This window comes from Balaenoptera acutorostrata, chromosome 1, assembly GCF_949987535.1.
Source record: "Balaenoptera acutorostrata chromosome 1, mBalAcu1.1, whole genome shotgun sequence".
NCBI classification, from domain to species: Eukaryota; Metazoa; Chordata; class Mammalia; order Artiodactyla; family Balaenopteridae; genus Balaenoptera; species Balaenoptera acutorostrata.
In genome coordinates, this window is record NC_080064.1 from 148,994,067 (window position 1) to 149,016,124 (window position 22,058).

Genomic DNA, 22,058 nt, shown 5'->3' on the forward strand with positions numbered 1-22,058 from the left:
CTGATGCCATCCTTTCCCTGTCTTAGGAAGAGTTATCTCCTTCCACAAGGCACTGCTTGCTCACTCCAAGTTTTCAACCTTGATGGGATCCTAGTTAAAGTGGCCCACTAGTCCAATGCATTCTCACAGCTGCCCAATTAAGGGACCATTTTGCTCCCAGGAACGCACTTTTCCCAGAAGGGTTCTCTGGGCTGGCTACGTGACTGAAAATGGCCAAAAATGCCTTTGCACATTTTGTGGCTTAGAGACAAGATCTGCATTGCAAGTGCAAGCCCTTGACTGGAAGAAGCCAGATTCCTCTTGGAATCCTAAGGGATCTCGCAAAAGGATTTACCCAGGTGTTTTGGAGATCTTGCAGTTTCACTTTAAAGAGGCATAGGATCTGAAAGCCTTCCTCGTTTCAACATCAGCCTTCCTGTGTGGTCCAAGTGTACTAGTCTGTTCTTAATTTTTACAACTGCAGTCTTGCTTCCTGGAATTAGAGTTCTGATGCTTTCTTGGTTAACTTTCTTTTGATTGATGGAGACAGCATTCTAGAAATGTGGTACATGCTCCAATTTTGCCTACAGTTCTAATTCTGAGCTTCACCTGGCCCTCCTAGGGTGCATGATATGTTTCATCTTATACTTCTGGCACTCATTTATAATTTCTGATAATTCGACCTCACAAATATGTATCAAGAACCCACTAGGTCTCTGCTAATCTCTGCAGTGCCCCCAAAATATCTGAGTAGAACAGTCCTTTTAGAATTTTTATCAATAAGCTTATAATTAGGAATTAAGTAAATCTGCTTTGAGAACTACAATCTATTAATACAATCTAATATACTTACTAGTATTCCTATAAATCTCTTAAATACTTACAATAATTGGTAGTATTCTTTTATTAACTCTATAGTATAAAGTAACAATACAGACTTCGAAATGTCCAGCCTCATCATGGCCGGGGGGCCCTACATCTATATTCCAGCCACGATGATCTCCTTTCAGCCCGTCAGACAGACTGTACTTTCCCACCTCTGGGTTTTATTTCATCTTTCTTAGAGGCTTCTTTTTATAGAATAGACTTCCCTGATCATCCATCTTCCAGATCTGATTTAGGTCCCCTTCATTTCTCATATGACCTCACACTGCCACCATCACAGATTTTATCACTATGTATTGTGACCATTGATTTATTTTCCGCGTCCCTCATGATTCATAAGCTCCAGGAGAGCAGTGTCCACTTGAGTCTTATTCTTTGTAATGTGTCTCCTGTCACAGCTAAAGCCCACCATTGGTAAGTTGTCATTACATTTGGGAGATAGGATGAATGTATGAGAAGACCTATGTTTCAGCCCAGGTCTCTCTACTTGTTGACTCTGTCAATGATAGTGTTGAAGATAATACCTTGCTCTGAGGGTTGTTGCCAGGATCAGATGAGATAGTACAGGTGAAAGTGCTTCATAATCTATAAAAATGTTAATTATTACTCAATCTTCTTAATTGTGTTTCTATTTCAACTGCAATATGTTAATTTCTACTGCATTTTAAGTTGCTTTTTAAGTCTTGCTTGAGATACTTTCATATGCAAATGTTTTTTTCCTTCCCCAAGAAAATTATAAGCGATAGAAGATTTCACTTATTTTTTAAAATTTTGTAACAGTGCTTGTCACCCTAAAAAAGTTATGGAAAATTTAAGGCAGAGATTTTGTGACCTATCACTTGGTTTGCTTTTATGATTTTCATATTAGAAAATATTCAACTAACATGTATCAGTGTATTTAAGAAATTATATTTTTCTATTTAACAAGTTAATACCATAAACAAACAGAAAATTATTTATACTTACATTTATATAAAAATTAGATACTCTGATTCCACAACCATTGATATTTCATAACTGCTATGTGTGATACAATAAAAAAACCAAGTATGTAGATTACTTGATTTTAACAATATTGAAGTGGTATTTTTTGAATTTTATTTTATTTATTTTTTTATACAGCAGGTTCTTATTAGTTATCCATTTTATACATATTAGTGTATATATGTCAATCCCAATCTCCCAATTCACCACACCATCACCCCCCTGCCACTTTACCCCTTTGGTGTCCATATGTTTGTTCTCTACATCTGTGTCTTAATTTCTGCCCTGCAAACCAGTTCATCTGTACCATTTTTCTAGGTTCCACATATATGCGCTAATATATGATATTTGTTTTTCTCTTTCTGACTTACTTCACTCTGTATGACAGTCTCTAGATCCATCCACATCTCTACAAATGACCCAATTTTGATCCTTTTTATGGTTGAGTAATATTCCATTGTATATATGTCCCACGTCTTCTTTAACCATTTGTCTGTCGATGGGCATTTAGGTTGCTTCCATGACCTGGCTATTGTAAATAGTGCTGCAATGAACATTGGGGTGCATGTGTCTTTTTGAATTATGGTTTGCGCTGGGTATATGCCCAGTAGTGGGATTGCTGGGTCAGGTGGTAGTTCTATTTTTAGTTTTTTAAGGAACCTCCATACTGTTCTCTATAGTGGCTATATCAATTTACATTCCCACCAACAGAGCAAGAGGGTTCCCTTTTCTCCACACCCTCTCCAGCATTTGTTGTTTGTACATTTTCTGAGGATGCCAATTCTAACTGGTGTGAGGTGATACCTCATTGTAGTTTTGATTTGCATTTTAATGATGTTGAGCAGCTTTTCATGTGCTTCTTGGCCATCTGTATGTCTTCTTTGGAGAAATGTCTATTTAGGTCTTCTGCTCATTTTTGGATTGGGTTGATTGTTTTTTAATATTGAGCTGCATGAGCTGTTTATGTAGTTTGGAGATTAATCCTTTGTCCGTTGATTCATTTGCAAATATTTTCTCCCATTCAGAAGGCTGCTTTTCGTCTTGTTTGTAGTTTCCTTTGCTGTGCAAAAGCTTTTAAGTTTCATTAGGTCCCACTTATTTTTGTTTTTATTTCCATTACTCTAGGAGGTGGATCAAAAAAGATCTTGCTGTGATTTATGTCAAAGAGTGCTCTTCCTATGTTTTCCTCTAAGAGTTTTACAGTGTCCGGGCTTACATCTAGGTCTCGAATCCATTTTGAGTTTATTTTTGTGTATGGTGTTAGGGAGTGTTCTAATTTCATTCTTTTACATGTAGCTGTCCAGTTTTCCCAGCAGCACTTATTGAAGAGACTGTCTTTTCTCCATTGTATATCTTTGCCTCCTTTGTCATAGATTAGTTGACCATAGGTGCGTGGGTTTACCTCTGGGCTTTCTATCCTGTTCTATTGATCTATATATCTGTTTTTGTGCCAGTACCATATTGTCTTGATTACTGTAGCTTTGTAGTATAGTCTGAAGTCAGGGATCCTGATTCCTCCATCTCCATTTTTTCCCGTCAGGAACGCTTTTCAAGGTCTTTTGTGTCTCCATACAAATTTTAAGATGTTTTATTCTAGTTCTGTAAAAAATGTCATTGGTAATTTGATAGGGATTGCACTGAATCTGTAGATTGCTTTGGGTAGTATAGTCATTTTCACAATGTTGATTCTTCCAATCCAAAAACATGGTATATCTCTCCATCTGATTGTATCATCTTTAACTTCTTTCATCAGTGTCTTATTGTTTTCTGCATACAGGTCTTTTTTCTCCTTAGGTAGGTTTATTACTAGATATTTTATTCTTTTTGTTGCAATGGTAAATGGGAGTTGTTCCTTAATTTCTCTTTCAGATTTTTCATCATTAGTGTATAGGAATGCAAGGGATTTCTGTGCATTAATTTTGTGTCCTGCAACTTTACCAAATTCATTGATTAGCTCTAGTAGTTTTCTGGTGGCATCTTTAGGATTCTCTATGTATAATATCATGTCATCTGCAAACAGTGACAGTTTTACTTCTTCTGTTCCAATTTGTATTCCTTTTATTTCTTTTTCTTCTCTGATTTCCATGCCTATGACTTCCAAAACTATGTTGAATAATAGTGGTGAGAGTGGACATCTTTGTCTTGTTCCTAATCTTAGAGGAAATGCTTTTTTCACCATTGAGAATGATGTTTGCTGTGGGTTTGCTGTATATGGCCTTTATTATGTTGAGGTAGCTTCCCTCTATGCCCACTTTCTGGAGAGTTTTTATCATAAATGGGTGTTAAATTTTGTCAAAAGCTTTTTCTGCATCTATTGAGATGATCATATGGTTTTTCTTCTTCAATTTGTTAATATGGTGTAACACATTGATTGATTTGTTTATGTTGAAAAATCCTTGAATCCCTGGGATAAATCCCATTTGATCATGGTGTATGATCCTTTAAATGTGTAGTTGGATTCTGTTTGCTAGTATTTTGTTGAGGATTTTTACATCAATATTCATCAGTGATATTGGTCAGTGATTTTCTTTATTTCTAGTATCTTTTTCTGGTTTTGGTATCAGGGTGATGGTGGCCTCATAGAATGAGTTTGGGAGTGTTCTTTCCTCTGCAATTTTTTGGAAGAGTTTGAGAAGGATGGGTGTTAGCTCTTCTCTAAATGTTTGATAGAATTCTCCTGTGAAGCCAGAAGAAGATTGTTTTGTTTGCTGGAAGATTTTTAACCAGTTTCAATTTCATTACTTGTGATTGGTCTGTTCATATTTTCTGTTTCTTCCTGGTTCAGTCCTGGAAGGTTATACCTTTCTAAGAATTTGTCCATTTCTTCCAGGTTGTCCATTTTATTGGCATAGAGTTGCTTGTAGTAGTCTCTTAGGATGCTTTCTGCAGTGTCTGTTTTAACTTCTCCTTTTTCATTTCTAATGTTATTGATTTGAGTCCTCTCTTTTTCTTCATGAGTCTGGCTAATGGTTTATCAATTTTGTTTATCTTCTCAAAGAACCAGCTTTTAGTTTTTTTGATCTTTGCTATTGTTTTCTTTGTTTCTATTTCATTTATTTCTGCTCTGATATTTATGATTTCTTTCCTTCTAGTAACTTTGGGTTTTGTTTGTTCTTCTTTCTCTAGTTCCTTCAGGTGTAAGGTTAGATTGTTAGTTGAGATGTTTGTTGTTTCTTGAGGTAGATTGTATTGTTATAAACTTCCCTCTTAGAACTGCTTTTGCTGCATCCCATAGGTTTTGGATCATCGTGTTTTCATTGTCATTTGTCTCTAGGTATTTTTTGATTTCCTCTTTGATTTCTTCAGTGATCTCTTGGTTATTTAGTAACGTATTGTTTAGCCTCCATGTGTTTGTGTTTTTTACGTTATTTTCCCTGTAATTAATTTCTAATCTCGTAATGTTGTGGTCAGAAAAGATGCTTGATATGATTTCAATTTTCTTAAATTTACTGAGGCTTGATTTGTGACCCAAGATGTGATCTACCCTGGAGGATGTTTCATGTGCACTTGAGAAGAAAGTGTAATCTGCTGTTTTTGGATGGAGTGTCCTATAAATATCAATTAAATCTATCTGGTCTATTGTGTCATTTAAAGCTTGTGTTTCCTTATTAATTTTCTGTTTGGATGATCTGTCCATTGGTGTAAGTGAGGTGTTAATGACCCCCACTATTATTGTGTTACTGTTGATTTCCTCTTTTAGAGCTGTTAGCATTTGCCTTATGTATTAAGGCACTCCTATGTTGGGTGCATATATATTTATAATTGTTATATCTTCTTCTTGGATTGATCCCTTGATCATTATGTAGTGTCCTTCCTTGTCTCTTGTAACATTCTTTATTTTAAAATCTATTTTATCTGATATGGGTATTGCTACTCCCGCTTTCTTTTGATTTCCATTTGCATGGAATATCTTTATGCACTCCCTCCCTTTCTTGTAGACAGCATATCTATGGTTCTTGGTTTTGTATCCATTCAGCAAGCCTGTGTCTTTTGGTTGGAGCATTTAATCCATTCACATTTAAGATGATTATCAATATGTATGTTCTTATTACCATTTTATTAATTCTTTTGGGTTTGTTTTAATAGGTCCTTTTCTTCTTTTGTGTTTCCCACTTGGAGAATTTCCTTTAGCATTTGTTGTAGAGCTGGTTTGGTGAGGCTGAATTCTCTTAGTTTTGCTTGTCTGTAAAGCTTTTGATATCCAGACGAATCTGAATGAGATCCTTGCTGGGTAATCTTGGTTGTAGGTTCTTCCCTTTCATCACTTTAAGTATATCATGCCACTCCCTTCTGGCTTGTAGAGTTTCTGCTGAGAAATCAGCTGTTAACTTTATGGGAGTTCCCTTGTATGTTATTTGGTTTTTTTCCCTTGTTGCTTTTAATAATTTTTCTTTGTCTTTAATTATTGGCAATTAGATAACTATGTTTCTCGGTGTGTTTCTCCTTGGGTTATCCTGCCTGGAACTCTCTGTGCTTCCTCGCCTTGTGTGGCTATTTCCTTTCCAATGTTAGAGATATTTTCGACTATAATCTCTTTAAATATTTTCTCGGGTCCTTTCTCTCTTTCTTCTCCTTCTGGGACCCCTATAATGCGAATGTTGTTGCATTTAATGTTGTCCCCGAGGTCTCTTAGGCTGTCTTCATTTCTTTTCATTCTTTTTTCTTTATTCTGTTTCACAGCAGTGAATTCCACCATTCTGTCTTCCAGGTCACTTCTCTGTTCTTCTGCCTCAGTTATTCTGCTATTGATTCCTTCTAATGTATTTTTCATTTCAGTTATTGTCTTGTTCAAATCTGTTTGTTTGTTCTTTAATTCTTCTAGGTCTTTGTTAAACATTTCTTGCATCTTCTCGATCTTTGCCTCCATTCTTTTTCCGAGGTCCTGAATCATCTTCACTATCATTATTCTGAATTCTTTTTCTGGAAGGTTGCCTATCTCCACTTCATTTAGTTGTTTTTCTGGGGTTTTTTCTTGTTCCTTCATCTGGTACATAGCCCTCTGCCTTTTCATCTTGTCTATCTTTCTGTGAATGTGGTTTTTGTTCCACAGGCTGCAAGACTGTAGTTCTTCTTGCTTCTGCTGTCTACCCTCTGGTGGATGAGGCTATCTAAGAGGCTTGTGCAAGTTTCCTGATGGGAGGGACTGGTGGTGGGTAGAGCTGGCTGTTGCTCTGGTGGGCAGAGCTCAGTAAAACTTTGATCCACTTGTCTGCTGATGGGTGGGGCTGGGTCCGTTCCTTGTTGGTTGTCTGGCCTGAGGCGATCCAACACTGGAGTCTACCTGGGCTCTTTGGTGGGGCTAATGGCAACTCTGGGAAGGCTCACACCAAGGAGTACTTCCCAGAACTTCTGCTGCCAGTGTCCTTGTCCCCACAGTGAGCCACAGCCACCCCCTGCCTCTGCAGGAGACCCTCCAACACTAGCAGGTAGGTCTGTTTCAGTCTCTTATGGGGTCACTGCACCTTCCCCTGAGTCCTGATGCACCCACTACTTTGTGTGTGCCCTCCAAGAGTGGAGTCTCTGTTTCTCTAAGTCCTGTTGAAGTCCTGCAATCAAATCCTGCTAGCCTTCAAAGTCTGATTCTCTCGGAATTCCTCCTCCCATTGCCAGACCCCTAGGTTGGGAAGCCTGACGTGGGGCTCAGAACCTTCACGCCGGTGGGTGGACTTCTGTGGTATAAGTGTTGTCCAGTTTGTGAGTCACCCACCTAGCAGTTATGGAATTTGATTTTATTGTGATTGCGCCCCTCCTACCATCTCACTGTGGCTTCCCCTTTGTCTTTGGATGTGGGGTATCGTTTTTGGTGAGTTCCAGTGTCTTCCTGTTGATGATTGTTCAGTAGTTAGTTGTGATTTTGGTCCTCTCGCAAGAGGGAGTGAGAGCACGTCCTTCTACCCTGCCATCTTGAACCAACCTCCAATATTGAGGTTTTCATGTGTAGTAATAAGTGCATTCTTTTAAAAGTATGGAATTTATTTATTTATGTATTTATTTTGATTGACGTATAGTTGATTTACAATATTATAGTAGTTTCAGGTGTGTGGCATAGTGATTCAATATGTTTATAGGTTATATTCCATTTAAAGTAATTATAAAACATTGACTATATTCTCTATGCTGTACGATATATTCTTGTAGCTTTTTAATCTTATATATAGTATTTTGTACCTCTTAATTCACTACTTCTCTCTTTCCCCTACCCTCTTCCTTCTCCCCACTGGTAACTAGTTTGTTCTCTATATTGGTGAGTCGGTTTCTGTTTTGTTATATTCATTCGTTTGTTTTATTATTTTAGACTCCACATATAAGTGAAAATATACAGTATTTGTCTTTCTCTTTCTGACTTATTTCACTAAGCATAATACCCTCCTGGTCCATCCATGTTGTTGCCAATGGTAAAATTTCCTTCTTTTTATGGCTAATATTTCTCTGTAATGTGTGTGTGTGTGTGTGTGTGTGTGTGTGTGTGCACCACATCTTCTTTATCCTTTCCTCTGTTGGTGGACACTTAGGTTGCTTCCATATCTTGGCTATTGTAAATAATGCTGCTATGAACTTTGGGGTGCTTGTAACTTTCAAAATTAGTGTTTTCATTTTTTATAGATATTTACCCAAGAGTGGAATTGCTGGATCATATGATAGTTTTATTTTTACTTTTTTGAGGAACCTCCATACTGTTTTCCACAGTGACTGCACCAGTTTACATTACCACCAACAGTGTACAAGGGTTCCCTTTTCTTCATATCCTCACCAACATTTATATTTGTGGCCTTTTTGTTGATGGCCATTGTGACAGGTGTGAAGTGATATCTCATTGTGGTTTTGATTTGCATTTCTCTGATGATTAGTGATATGAGCATTTTTTCATGTACCTGTTGGCCATCTGTATGTCTTTCTTTAGAAAGAAATGTCTATTCAGATCTTCTGCCAATTTTTGAACTGAGTTGTTTATTAGTTTGATATTGAGTTGTATGAGCTGTTTATATATTTTGGGTAGTAACCCCTTATCAATTATATCATTTGCAGATACGTTCTCCCATTAAGTAGGTTGTCTTTTTGTTTTGTCAATGGTTTCCTTTGTTGCACTAAAGCTTTTACATTTAATTAGGTCACATTTGTTTATTTTTGCTTTTGTTTCCTTTGTCTTTGGTAACAGATCCAAAAAATTATTGTTATGATTTATGTCAAAGAATGTTCTCCCTCTCCTCCTTCTCTCCCTCTCTCTCTCTCTCTCTATTGCTCTGCTTTTCTCTCTGTCTCCCTCTGTCTTCCTGTCTCTCTCTCTCTGACATAGAGCTAAGAAGAAAAATAGAAATACACAAATCTATTAGATTTGGAGATTTAACACACTTTTTTTCAGTAACAAATGTATAGACCCCCCCAAAAAAGGTCAGATGAATATAGGAAACTTAAGATTTAAATAACTAAATTTTAAAACTTGGCTTAAGTGACATACATGGAACACTGTACTGAAAACTGCAGGATACGCATCATTTTTCAAGTGTCTGTAAAACAAATTTCAACAAAATTCAAAGAGTTGAAATTATAAATCCTAGAAAAATTTTTTTAAAAAAAGAGAAAAAGTATAGATTACCAATATCAGGAATGGAAAAAGGTTAACTCACTATGGATCCTATAGAAACTTTAGAAATTAAAGATATTTGAACAACATCTTGCCAATAAATTTGACAATTTAGATAAAATGGACACATTTCTTGCAAAACACAATAAATAAAATTAACATAAGAAGAAATTTAAATCCTGAATTTTATATCTATTAATGAAGTTGAATCCATAATTTAAAACCTTCCATAAAGAAATTTTTCAGCCCAGAAAGCTTTGTTCATAAATTACCCCAAATGTTTAAGACAGAAATAGCACTAATCTTGTACAAATTTCTCCAGTGGTATTTCTATATATTAGTAATGAACTATTTAAAATAAAGTTTAACATCTTTAAAATTGTAAGTTTAGTTTTTAAATGAAAATTTTAAATATCAAAGACCTAGGAATAAATCTATTGAAGACATATAAGAATACAAAGGCTTACCACAATAAGAAACCTGTGCACTGCAACGAAGAGTAGCCCGAGCTCGCAGCAACTAGAGAAAGCCCACATGCAACAACAAAAGACCCAACGCAGCCAAAAATAAATAAATTTAAAAAAACAAATAAAAATTAAAAAAATAAAAAGCAAAAAAAAAAGGAACAACAGAAACAGAAACCCCATTGAAAATAAACTTGGAAAATTTGGAAATAGCAAAAGTAACATTTGTGCATTGTTCTTAAGGACAGAAATGTTCTCAATTTGCCCTGCCTTCTGCTTTTCCATTAGGACAGTGTCTACCAGCACCAACAAGGCTGCTATATGCACTGGGCAAGCAGTGCTTTTCCACTTCCTCAGTAGTGGAGCAGGGGATACTATAGATTATGCAATAGAGAAACCATTATCAAAACAAGATGACAAAAGATGAGATTACAATCTCAGAGGCCAAGAACCCAGAACTGGGGAGAAAGACAAATGATGAGAATTAAGGAGCTCTCCACAGGCTTTTTCAAATGACAAGCTGATATTTTTCTACTCTGGGTATAAAATTGATATGTACTGATGGCTTGCCCACTAATCATAGGATGGTGAACTTGAAAAGGACATTAGAGGTCATTTAGACCATTATCTCATTTCATTCAAAATACCTCTTCTCTTCTAAACAACATGACCCTCAGTTCTCCAAATTTGCATATTTACCATATAGTTTACATATTTGTGTGTGCAAGGTGTTTCCTTCTAATGATTTTTATTAGACCTCAGTAGAATTACGCATTTTTAACTATATTGAGGCAATTAATGTAAGAGGTATTTGATACTGATTAGAAAGAATATGTTTCTTCCAGTTTTTTGTTTCCCAGGGACACATACACACATGCAACATTACCTTAGTGAAAGCTCAGTAACATAAGCCACACACCTCCACCAGGTAGGCCAAAGTGAAGACAGCATTCTGAATTACAAAGCCAAGCAGTTTTGAAAATGGTTCCAACAAACTCTGCAATGAGATTGGGGCCAAAAAAAACCCAAAATCAATTGCTGATTCTTTCATGAAAAAAAAAGTATTAAAGTCTAATGATACTTTAAAAAAAAAAAGAATACAAAAGCTTAAAACATTAATGAGAGAATTTAAAGACCTAAATACATGGAATAATAACTTGTGTTTATGGATAAAATTATTAAATATTACAATGATATAATTTGTCCCTATATTGATCTATAGACTCCAGTAGGCTTTTTTTTAGGAAATATAAAGCTGATCCTAAAATTCATATCAAAAAGCAAGAATTGAGAATAGATATGGGAACCTTGATGAACAAAGTTGGAGGACTTAGACTACTAGATATCAAGTCTTGCTAAAAGTAATAATAATCAAGAGTAGGATACTGGCCCAAGGATAGAGAACTAGGCCAATAAAGTAGGATGAGTAATTTAGATCCACACATATTTGGTCAACTGATTAAGAACAAAATATTATTGCAATAGATGGTTTCAGGTCCAAATAGTGCTCAATCAAGTAGCTACCCATGTGGGAAAAAATGGACATTGATCCCCACCTCATACAAGCCTCAAAAATCAAATGCAGGTGAAATAGGAAAAATAAAAACAATAAAACTTCTAGAAGATAATATAGGAGAGAAAATATCTTTATGACCTTGTGGTAGGCAAAGATTTGTTAAACAAAGGTTTCACAAGCAGAGAGCAAGCAGCAATAATCATAAAAGAAAAGTTTACTAAATTTAATTTAATTAAAATTAAGAGCTCCTCTTTTTAAAAATTATCATGATGAGAATGAAAGACAATCCACAGAGTGGAGGAAGAAATTTGTTATATATTATATACAATAGATGACTCATCCAGATTATTTAATTAAGTATGACAAATCAATAAAAGACAGGACAATCTAATTAATACATAGGAAAAGTCTTGAACCAGAACTTCCCAAAGGAATATATCCAAATGACCAATAAGCATTAAAGAAAGACACTCAAATTTTTAGTAATCAGGGAAATATAAATTAAAACATGATGAGATACTACTACACATCTACCAGAATGGCAAAAATTAAAAATCTGACAATGCCAAGAGTTGGTGAGAATATAGAACAACTGGAACTTCTGTATTCTAATGGTGGGAGTTTAAATTTGCAAGACCACTTTGGAAAACTGTACACATAATCTATGACTCAGCAATTTCTCTCCTAGGTTTATTCCCAAGATAAATGCTTATGCATGTATACCAGAAGACATGTACCAGAATGTTCAGAGCATTATTGTTTGTAACAGCCCCAAGCAACTCAAATGCCACCAATGGATGAATAAATTTGGGTATATTTCCACAAGGGAGCTATGCAACAATGAAAACTACTGTGATACCATAGATAAATCTCACAAACTATCGAGTAAAAGAAATTAGACACGTAAGAGCACATGTATACGCACTTTGTATGATTCCACTTAAAGTTCAAAAACAGTGAAAACTAAAGTGTGGTGATAGAAGTTAGATGAGCAATTCCCTTCTAAGTGGTAGTTACGGAGATGTGACCCAAAGGAAGTTCCTGGGATTCTGGTAATGTTCTGTGTCATGATCTGTGTGGTAGTTGGATGGGTATGTTTCCTTCTGTAAAAATTCTTTGAGCAGTATACTTATGATTTGTGCATTTTCTTGACTTAAAACTTAAAACTTAAAAAAAAAAAATGTAGGCTATACTTCCTGATATCTTGTGTTAGCCATGCCTGCAGGGATAGTCTTGACCTACCAACTTCTGTTAGTAATGGGAAATGTTTTAGTATTTCTATAAATAAACAAATGAGTTTGGCTAATGGATGGTTTGAGAATTTGTGTCATATATTAAGATTCTTCTAAATCTATTTTATTAAAATATTTATCAGAGAAATTAGCAGACATATTTAGTGAAATGCACATTTTTTTCAATAATAAAGGGGACAATTATTTTTAGCACATGAATTGCTCACTTATTTCCCGTAGTTCTGAACAGATTACTTCACATTTATTTCTTTTCAAATGCCTACAGGAAAATGCAATAATCATGACTCAACTATAAAATGATGTTTTTTTATCAGCTGTGGTTTAATGGCTGACCATCAATTAGGCTTGGTGTCACAGTACACACCCATCCCCACATCTGAGCTCTGTGTCATGGTGACCCAAAGGACCAGATGTCTTCACTCTTGCATAAGCTGCACTCTGGATGAGCACCTGATACTATCATTTTGTTCAGGGAAGGTGGCCATCCAAATAATTAAATAATCATGTAATTGGTCTTTGTGAATACTGTTTCCTTTAGGAAGTAAATAGGAAAAAGTGAAGAGGGAGGGGAGCTGAGTTTTGGCTGACTTTAGGAGGGAAGAAAAAAGCACATTTTTCCTTGGAGTAGAAATAATCTTCCATCCACAAGCTGCTTAATTACCTCCCCCCTTCATTCTAGAACCTCAGTCTAATTTAAACTTGGTGAATTTTGCAACAAGTCTCATCTAGTCAGAATGGTCTCTCTGATTTAAGCTGCCTTACCTCCTGCAATTCAGGCTATTGTAGGCATTGCTCCAGTATCCTAAGAGAGACAAGATTCAACGCATGAGAAAAAGCAGAGTCGGAGGAATGCAGTCTTTCATCCTTTCACACCCCACCGTAAGAAAAGGTTGAGCAGTCAGAGATTAACTCTCCAAGATTAGGTTTTGCTGTTCTTTTGGTGTGGGTCAATTTAGCAGCTACTGTTTAGAATGCACTTGATGCTCAGACTTCCTTATACCACAATGTATTAAAGTATATTTATTAAAAACTTCTAAGCTTTTTGTTTTAGTAAATATGTATGTATTTTGCTAGATGAGTGTTAACACGTAATGGAGAATATTGCAGAAGAGTCAGCTAAAAAATTCAGAATAATGAAATACTGTTTACAGTGTTGTTCCTATTCTTGTCCATCCTTTGGAAAGATACACCCAGCAGTTGCACAGGAAAATTATTTTCTCAGATATAATGCTGTGATCAAAAGCATCCCCTCACAGGCTACACCTCATTGTCTTTGTCAATGAAATTGACATTGAGCTGTAGGGATAAAAATTTCTGTCTCTGATTCTAAGGCTAAACCTGCTACACATTCTTTTTCACCTAGAAGGCATTGATAGGACTGCCCTGAGCTTCCTTCTCTTCCCTTAGATGTAATTAGGCACATACAATGGAAGAGGCTTAAATTGAGCTTTGATGCACCAGACAACCTTTAAAATCAGCAGCTCCTCATTTTCCTCCAAGGGCTAATTTCATGGAGTAGAAACCGGGCTTATGAGTAAGTTAAATTCACCTGTGAGAAAATGAAGTTGCATTTTTGCATATCTATGTTTTGACTTTAAATTTCCAACCTTCTATACTTGGTAGGGAAGAGAGGCCACAGAAGAAAAGATAGGGGGAAATATGGTTAATCTTTTTGAAAATAAAAAAATAATAATAAGCTAATAAAAACAGTATTGTCATCTGCATTTTACACTCAGAGATTAAGTAACTTGTTGGTGGTCACACAGCTAACAGGTGGTGGAGCTGGGCTGCAAACCCAGGAAGATGGGCAGCAGACTATCTAGTCAGGACCCACTTACTCTACTGCTTGTGTAAAAGAAACAAGAGATGGATAGGAGATAACCGGATCAACGGTGATTTTAAAAATATGAGGACAACTGACATATTTGGAAACAGAGAGAAAGAAGTTAGAAATGATGGAAAATTGGGAAGGGGGATGGAGAATTAACGGAATAAGGTTCCCAGGAAACAGGAAGAAAAGGAATTAGAAGCAGGTGAGAAGAAAAGCACCTCTTCCCCTGGAACGGGACAGGAAGAAAAGAAACTCGTGAAGACAAAAGGGTTTGGAGTGATGAGAAATCATCATGCAAGGGTTTTTCTTAGAAGGCTTCTAATTTTACAATAAGGAAGGAGAGTGCAATCCTTTGACAGACGGGAAGGGTAGAGGGTGGGACTGAGGGTGACAGAGAGGTAGAGCAGAGAAATGCATTTGGGGCACAGGGAGAAATGAAGTCCTTATGGGAGATGTGTTGGAGAACTGTATTTTTCTGGGTATAAATTGTTATTTAAAAAAATCTGAAATTCAAGTAATTTAACATCTTGAGATTAAGTTAAATGACTGAGTTTTTGTGTGCACGAAGACCAAGCCAATATGCAGTCCACAGGTTTAGACACATCCCAGCTTGCATGAGCTTAATAAGCGGCCATATTAGGGTACCAGAAAGCTTCTACTGGAAGAATAAATTTTATTTTAGTTAGAAGACTTTCGAACATGGAAAATATGAGAGTATCAAAATTGACACAGGTAATTCTAAATCAGAATCTCCATCTATACACAGTGAAACTCAGGAAGAGGAAGACAGATTAGAGAAGCTTTCTTTAAACAAGAACATCTCATGTAAAGATTTCAGTCTCTGATCCCTTCCCCCCAAGTAAAAATCTTCAATAAATTATTATATATGGATATATAATTATATAATTACAAGAGATAGCATCATCTGAAGATGAAATAGAAGAAAATGTTTGGATTGACATAACACTGTCTCCTCGACATTCTACTTATAGGTAAAAAAATCAGAATTCTTAACTGAAGCTTAAAATATTTTGCACAAAATAGTTGACACCTCAATGCGTGCGTGCTTGTTGCACTTTGTCTTTTAAGCCTGCATTTTTTGAAGCCGCCCCTCACTCCTGCCCACCTCCAGGGAGGTGAAGAAGGACCCCTACCACAGGAGGTGCCGGGCTGCCTCCACTGTGGTCGGCAGCAAGAAGGCAGATGCCCAGGTTGCTCCCAAGCCCTGCAGAGGACTCAACACACCCCGCCCAGGTGTCCCGACAGTAGAGAATGGGCCCCGAAGCCCCCGCCCCCCCGCTTCCGGTGCGGAGACGCCAGACCACCCACCGTGGCCGGCAGCTTCCGGAACCCGCAGCTGGTGGCCACGCCCAGTCAGGAGAGCAGCCCGGAGCTGGGGCTGAGCCCGGCTGGGAGGAGGGTGGCAGCTCGGAGGAGAAAACCCTGCAGCTGCTGTTGGCCGCCAGCACGCCCCAGCCATGCACAGCCTCGCCCATCGGAGCCCACCAGGGGCCAGCTGAGAACTGCGGGCCACTCTCACTGAGCCTGCTGCGGCGTGGGGCGGCCAGGCCGGATGCCTCCCCCTCAGTGACCGCGCTCTCGCTGCCCGCCGAGGTGGGCTCCCCACGCTCCACAGAGGAGGACGAGCCCCTGTCCGTCTCCCGTGAGCAGGTGCTACCACTACCACCTGCCACCATGAGTGAAGCCGGGCTGAACCTCGCACTCTGCGGCCCTCGAGCGCGGCCCAGGGCCTCTCCACACGACATGGCCCTGCGCCTGGCGTCACCCTGTGAGTTTGAGCAGCGGGAGGCCGTGCCCATGGCTCTGGCACACGTGTCCCCTGGCAGCGCCAACGACAGCAGCGCTCGGTCCCAGGAGCTGGCGGGCGCTCCAGGAGTCCAGGAGACATCACCCACGTCTGTCAGCAAGGCCCTGCCCACCCTGTCTTAACTCAGACCCCTTGCCTGTCGCTCCCAACACCTCGGACTCAGATGAGGACACACTCCTGACCCCTCAAGATCGCCCCATCTCTGCCCACGCAGCCTAGTATCTGCATGGTGGACCCTTAGACGCTGCCTCCTGGCTGAGAGAGCGCCTCGGCCGTGCCCGGAAGCCACCCACCCACCCAAACCCTGGCACTGACACCCCCAAAGCCACTCCAGTGACTGCTGCCAAAAGCAAGGGGCTGGCCAGTGGGGATCGGGCCAGGTGGCCACTCAGCGCCCGGAGTGAGTCCAGTGACAAAGGAAGTCAGACACCCCTGTCCCGAAAGTCCTCAGTCCTCAAGACGACCACTCGAGGTCCATCCGGTAAGTACCTGGGGGCTGGAGTCCTGCAGCAGGTTCCCTGCTCACGTCCTCCTGTTCTCTCCTTGATCTGTGGTCTCAGCCACACCCACCACCCCTTGTGGGCCTCAGTTTCTCCTATAAAATGGAAGCTCTGGCCTCACTGCTTCAGCATTTGCCATTCCAAGGTGCTGGAGCAGTAACGTCAATGGAAACATAATGTGAGCACATCCATCATGATGAATTTTCCAGCAGCCGCGTTGAGCAAACAGAAACAGGTGAAATTGATTTTAATAGTATATTTTATGAAACGCATTTGTGTCGAGGTTCCAAAGACCGCCCCCAGGTTCCATGATTGGCAAGGGGTACTGGGTGTGTGGTCATACTCACAGCTAAATTTATTACAACAAAAGGATACTTAGCAGGATCAGCAAAGGAAAAAGGCTTGGGGAGAAGCCCCTGGAGGGAACCAGGCACAAGCTCCTGGAGCCTTCTCTCAGTGGAGTCACATACCACGTGCTTGATTCTCTGACAACAGGAAATGCTCTCTATCAGGGAAGCTCCTTAGAGACTCAGGGCACAGGGTTTCTATTGGGGCTGGTCGTGCAGGCACCCTCTGCCTCACACATATACTGAAAAAGGATTCTTGGATCCAATTCTTGGACACTAGCTGGGTGTCATACAATTTCCCTCAATTCTGACACTATCTACCCAGAGATAGAATCACATTCTACAGGTAAAGGGCTCCGTCCCACGAGCACCCTCCACTTCAGGTGCCAATCATAAGTCCAGGTTGATACCTGTGCTTCTGACTAACTGGCTATAAATCGAGGTTCCTATGACCCCCCTCTTTAGGTTTAATTTGCCAGAGCAGCTGACAGACTGAGGAAAACCCATTTACTCACTAGATTACTGATTTATTATAAAAGGATACTAAAGGATACAAATCAACAACCAGATGAAGAGATACATAGGGCGAGGTCCTGAACAAGAGATCTTATGTCCTCGTGGAACTTGGGGCCCTGAAATGTGGCATGCAGAAGTGTTCTGGTTCCCCGATGTGGAAGCTCTCTGAAAAAGGGCCAAAAAGCTGTCCTTTGGGGCTTTTATGGAGGCTTCATTACATAGTCATGATTGACTAAATCATTGGCCAGTGGCAATTGATTCAACCTCAAGCTCCTTTCCTTTCCCCAGAAATCAGGGGGCAGGACTCAAAGTTCCAACCCTCTGATCATGAGGTTGGTTCTCCTGGCAACCGGCCCCATACACTGGGGTGGGATCCAAAGTCACCTTCATTAACAAAAAACCCAGTTGTGATGGAAAGGGCTTGTTATGAAAAACAAGACACCCATTTCACCTTTTTGGCCCTGAAGTGTTTCATGGAGCTGAGGACAAGAGACCAAATATAACAAAAGATGCTCCCATTGCTCTTACTGATCAGAAAATTCCAAGGGTCTGGGGAACTGTGAGCCAGGAACTGTGGAAGAAGACCAAATACATCTGAGAATGACCAAATATATATATATCTTTTTTTGTTTTAATTGAAATATAGTTGATTTATAATGTTGTGTTAGTTTCTGGTGTACAGCAAAGTGATTCAGTTACACATATATACATTCTTTTTGATATTCTTTTCTGTTATGTTTTATCACAGGATATTGGACCTACAGTAGGACCTACTGTATAGCACAGGGAACTATATCCAATATCCTGTGATAAAACATAATGGAAAAGAATATCAAAAAGAATGTATATCCATTCTATATTTAATAGTTTGCATCTACTAACCCCAAACTCCCAATCCATCCCTCCCCCACCTTCCCTCCCACTTGGCAACCATGAGTCCGTTCTCTATATCTGTGAGTCTGTTTCTATTTCCTAGATAGGTTCATTTGTGTCATAGGTTAGATTCCACATATAAGTGATATCATATGGTATTTGTCTTTTTCTGACTGACTTTACTTAGTATGATAATCTCTAGGTCCATCCATGTTGCTGTAAATGGCATTATTGCATTCTTTTCTATGGCTGAATAGTATTCCATTGTATATATGCACCATATCTTCTTTATCCATTCATCTGTCGATGGATGATTAGGTTATTTCCATGTCTTGACTATTGTAAATAGCGCTGCTATGAACAATGGGTGCATGTATCTTTTTGAATTAGAGTTTTGTCCGGATATATGCCCAGGAGTGGGATTGCTGGATCATGGTAATTCTATTTTTAGTTTTCTGAGGAACCTCCATACTGTTTTCCACAGTGGCTATACCAACTTACATTCCCACCAATGGTGTAGGAGGGTTCCCTTTTTTCTACACCCTCTCCAGCATTTGTTATTTGTAGACTTTTTAATGATGGCCATCCTGACTGGTGTGAGGTGGTACCTCATTGTACTTTTGATTTGCATTTCTCTAATAATTAGCGATGTTGAGCATCTTTTCATGTATCTATTGGCCATCTGTATGTCTTCTTTGGATAAATGTCTATTTAGATCTTCTTCCCATTTTTCAATTGGGTTGTTTGTTTTTTTGTTGTTGAGTTACATGAGCTGTTTGTATCAAATACGTATATTTCTTACAAATCACAAAAAGGCTAAATTTTTAAAAAATAGCTGAAATAATGTTTTGTTTTAAAGTTTGTACTATTTATTATGTTATCTTTATCTTACATTAGTATTTAGCTTGCTAACTTTTGATAATACTTTTTGCATTAATTTAATAATCTAATAGTTAAATCAGAATTAGAATATGTGCTTAATATTTACACACAAAGTTAAATTTTAGACAGCTTTTTATTTAAAATCTATTACATTTTTAAGTTTCATTGGTTTAAAAATATTATAAATTCTAAATACTTTTAAAATAAAATGCTGGTATTGGTATATTATTTCAAAATTATAATGAAGAAATATTGAAATGCTAGTTGATCATCTTGCTGCAGTAATGTAATCAGAGCAATTGGAAAGACTAGCATTAAAATGACTGGTCTTGAGTTTCCGTCTCTACTTGGCTTTAATTAAAGCCAAAAGTATCTAATAAACTGAGGGCAGAGGGAGGGGCTTTAAAGCTGGAATCTAGTTAAAACATGCTATCACCCTCTAGTTGGTGAATCGGCCAAGGGCCAGTTGGAGGAATGAGGAACACTTTGGTAATTTGAAGTGAAAAGTGGTTTGCTACAAAGAATTAGATGCTTTAAAAATTATGGCAAAAGTTGAAGGAATGTACATGAGGCTGCGTCTCTGTGAAAGACTCCTAGAATAAAATAGCTAAACTAAACTGCCAGTGAAACAGCTGTCCTGACCGTGGAGTCAGGAATTTGGAGGGTCAGGAGGGACCACTAGAACTGGTGAATTCAAGAACAGTCTGCTGTAGTTGCAATCAGGATCAGGAAGCTCCAACTGCCTCTTGACCACAACAAAGTTGGTAACTGGATGCTGGAACATGGATTCCAGTTGCCACCGGTACTACCACACTGCCTTTCAACACCCACAAAGAAAATGACTGGACCCTGCTTTGCCATTGCAGAAAAATCTAAGTCTCCAGTGTCTTTGCTTGCTGGAAACACAGTCCCTGTCTCACTTCTGCTTCCAAATCTTACATGAATGGATCTAAGCGGCAGAAGCAATATCACAACTAGAACTCAGCTGTGGGTGTGGGAAATCTTAATTTTAGTTTTCCACTGTCTATAGTCCAAGAAGACACAACTAACAAGAAATAAAGTTGAGCAAAACAGTCCATCATGCCCACTACAACTGTATGATAAAACTATACCATAATGAGTATGTGTTAAATATTGGTCATCATGACATAGTAAGAAATTACAAAAAGAGACCTATGTCCACTTGTATGATGGATCTAAAGTAATCAAACTCATGGAAGCAGAAAGAAGAATGGTGGTTGCCAGGGCCTGGGGGGAGGGGGAAACAGGAAGTTGTTCAATGGGATAGTTTCAGTCATGCAAGGTGAAAAAGTTCTAGAGATCTGCTATACCACAATGTGCATAGTTAAGACAGTAACGTACACTTAAAAATTGTTTGGAGAGTAAATTTTTGTTGTGTGTTTTTTAGCATAATAAAAAAAATAACAATATTTAAAAAAAGAAAACAGAAACCTATGTAGTTCAGGGACTTTGTAGTTGCCTCCAATTTCTGGGCATCATGATCTTTATTTATAGTGAATCATACTTGAAATGGTGCATGTCAGCTGTCCTTACCTTAAACTCAAATGTCAAAGGTTTTGGATTTAGCTTGTAGTCATTGTTTTGTAATGTTAAGGATAAAATCACCTAGAAGCAATATCTACATACATAAGACAATATTTGATTATCTCATAGTTAAAAACAATAAATAATTGCTCTAGAATTAAATTAGAAGCCTTTCCCTGGAAGCTCTGGTTGGAAAAAACAAAAATCTCTGTAAATTTCATATCAAGAATTGTTTTAGTGCTTTGTGGGTTTGTTGTTTGTAGGGTTATGTATTAATTGATTTTTGGAGGAAGAACTGAGATAAGAAATTTTGGTCATTGTATTGTTGATATTTAATAAATATCAAGGAATTGAATTAAGCTAATGTTCATAAAGCTTGCATATATTTCTTAGGATTATTTATTTTCAATTTGTGAATAATTTCTTATTTGTAATTTCCAGATCATATTTTTCTAAATTCTCATTTCCAGTTCCCAATTCCCAAATATGGTGGTGGCATCTTTGGAAGAGTCAAATGGAAACAACGTGACCCACTGCCTATATTCAGAATTGGTATTTTCCCAGTCATCAAAGAATATGGAATTTCATTGCATTGTCTCATTCAGTCCAAGTTTCTGCTTTTTCCAGGGATATGTTTAATAGCTTTTAAAGAGGAAGTTTATCTTCCTACCCCTCTCTGGGATAGAAGTTCTTAGCATATTACAAGGAGAAACAATTCCCTGACTGTTCCCTGACCTCACCCCCTCAAAGCTGAGTTTCTAAACAAAAGACATGTTAGTATGGAGATACAGATTTTGCACATGTTTCTTACCACAGTAACATTGACTGCAAAGGTCAAGATTAGGATGATCTCTTTAAACCCACTGGATTCCCTCACCCTCATGTCTGTTTTATTCTTCTTTATAGATAGTTTGACAATTCCAGAGCTGAATCAGACAAAACAGAGACTCTGTCTGGATCACAGGCTACCACCCCTTGGAAGGAAAATGAAAAATTCAGTTCATTGTATGGTATCCAGATATCTGGATGTTTGAAATGGGGAAGACAACACATCTGGATGATGTGCTCTGTGC

General features: G+C 38.2%; 1 pseudogene; it reads left to right on the forward strand.

Annotated features, from left to right (window-relative positions):
- The first annotated feature begins 1,192 nt into the window (after positions 1–1,192).
- LOC103019559 (microtubule-associated protein 1S-like) lies at positions 1,193–18,188 on the forward strand (annotated as a pseudogene).
- The last annotated feature ends 3,870 nt before the right edge of the window (positions 18,189–22,058 follow it).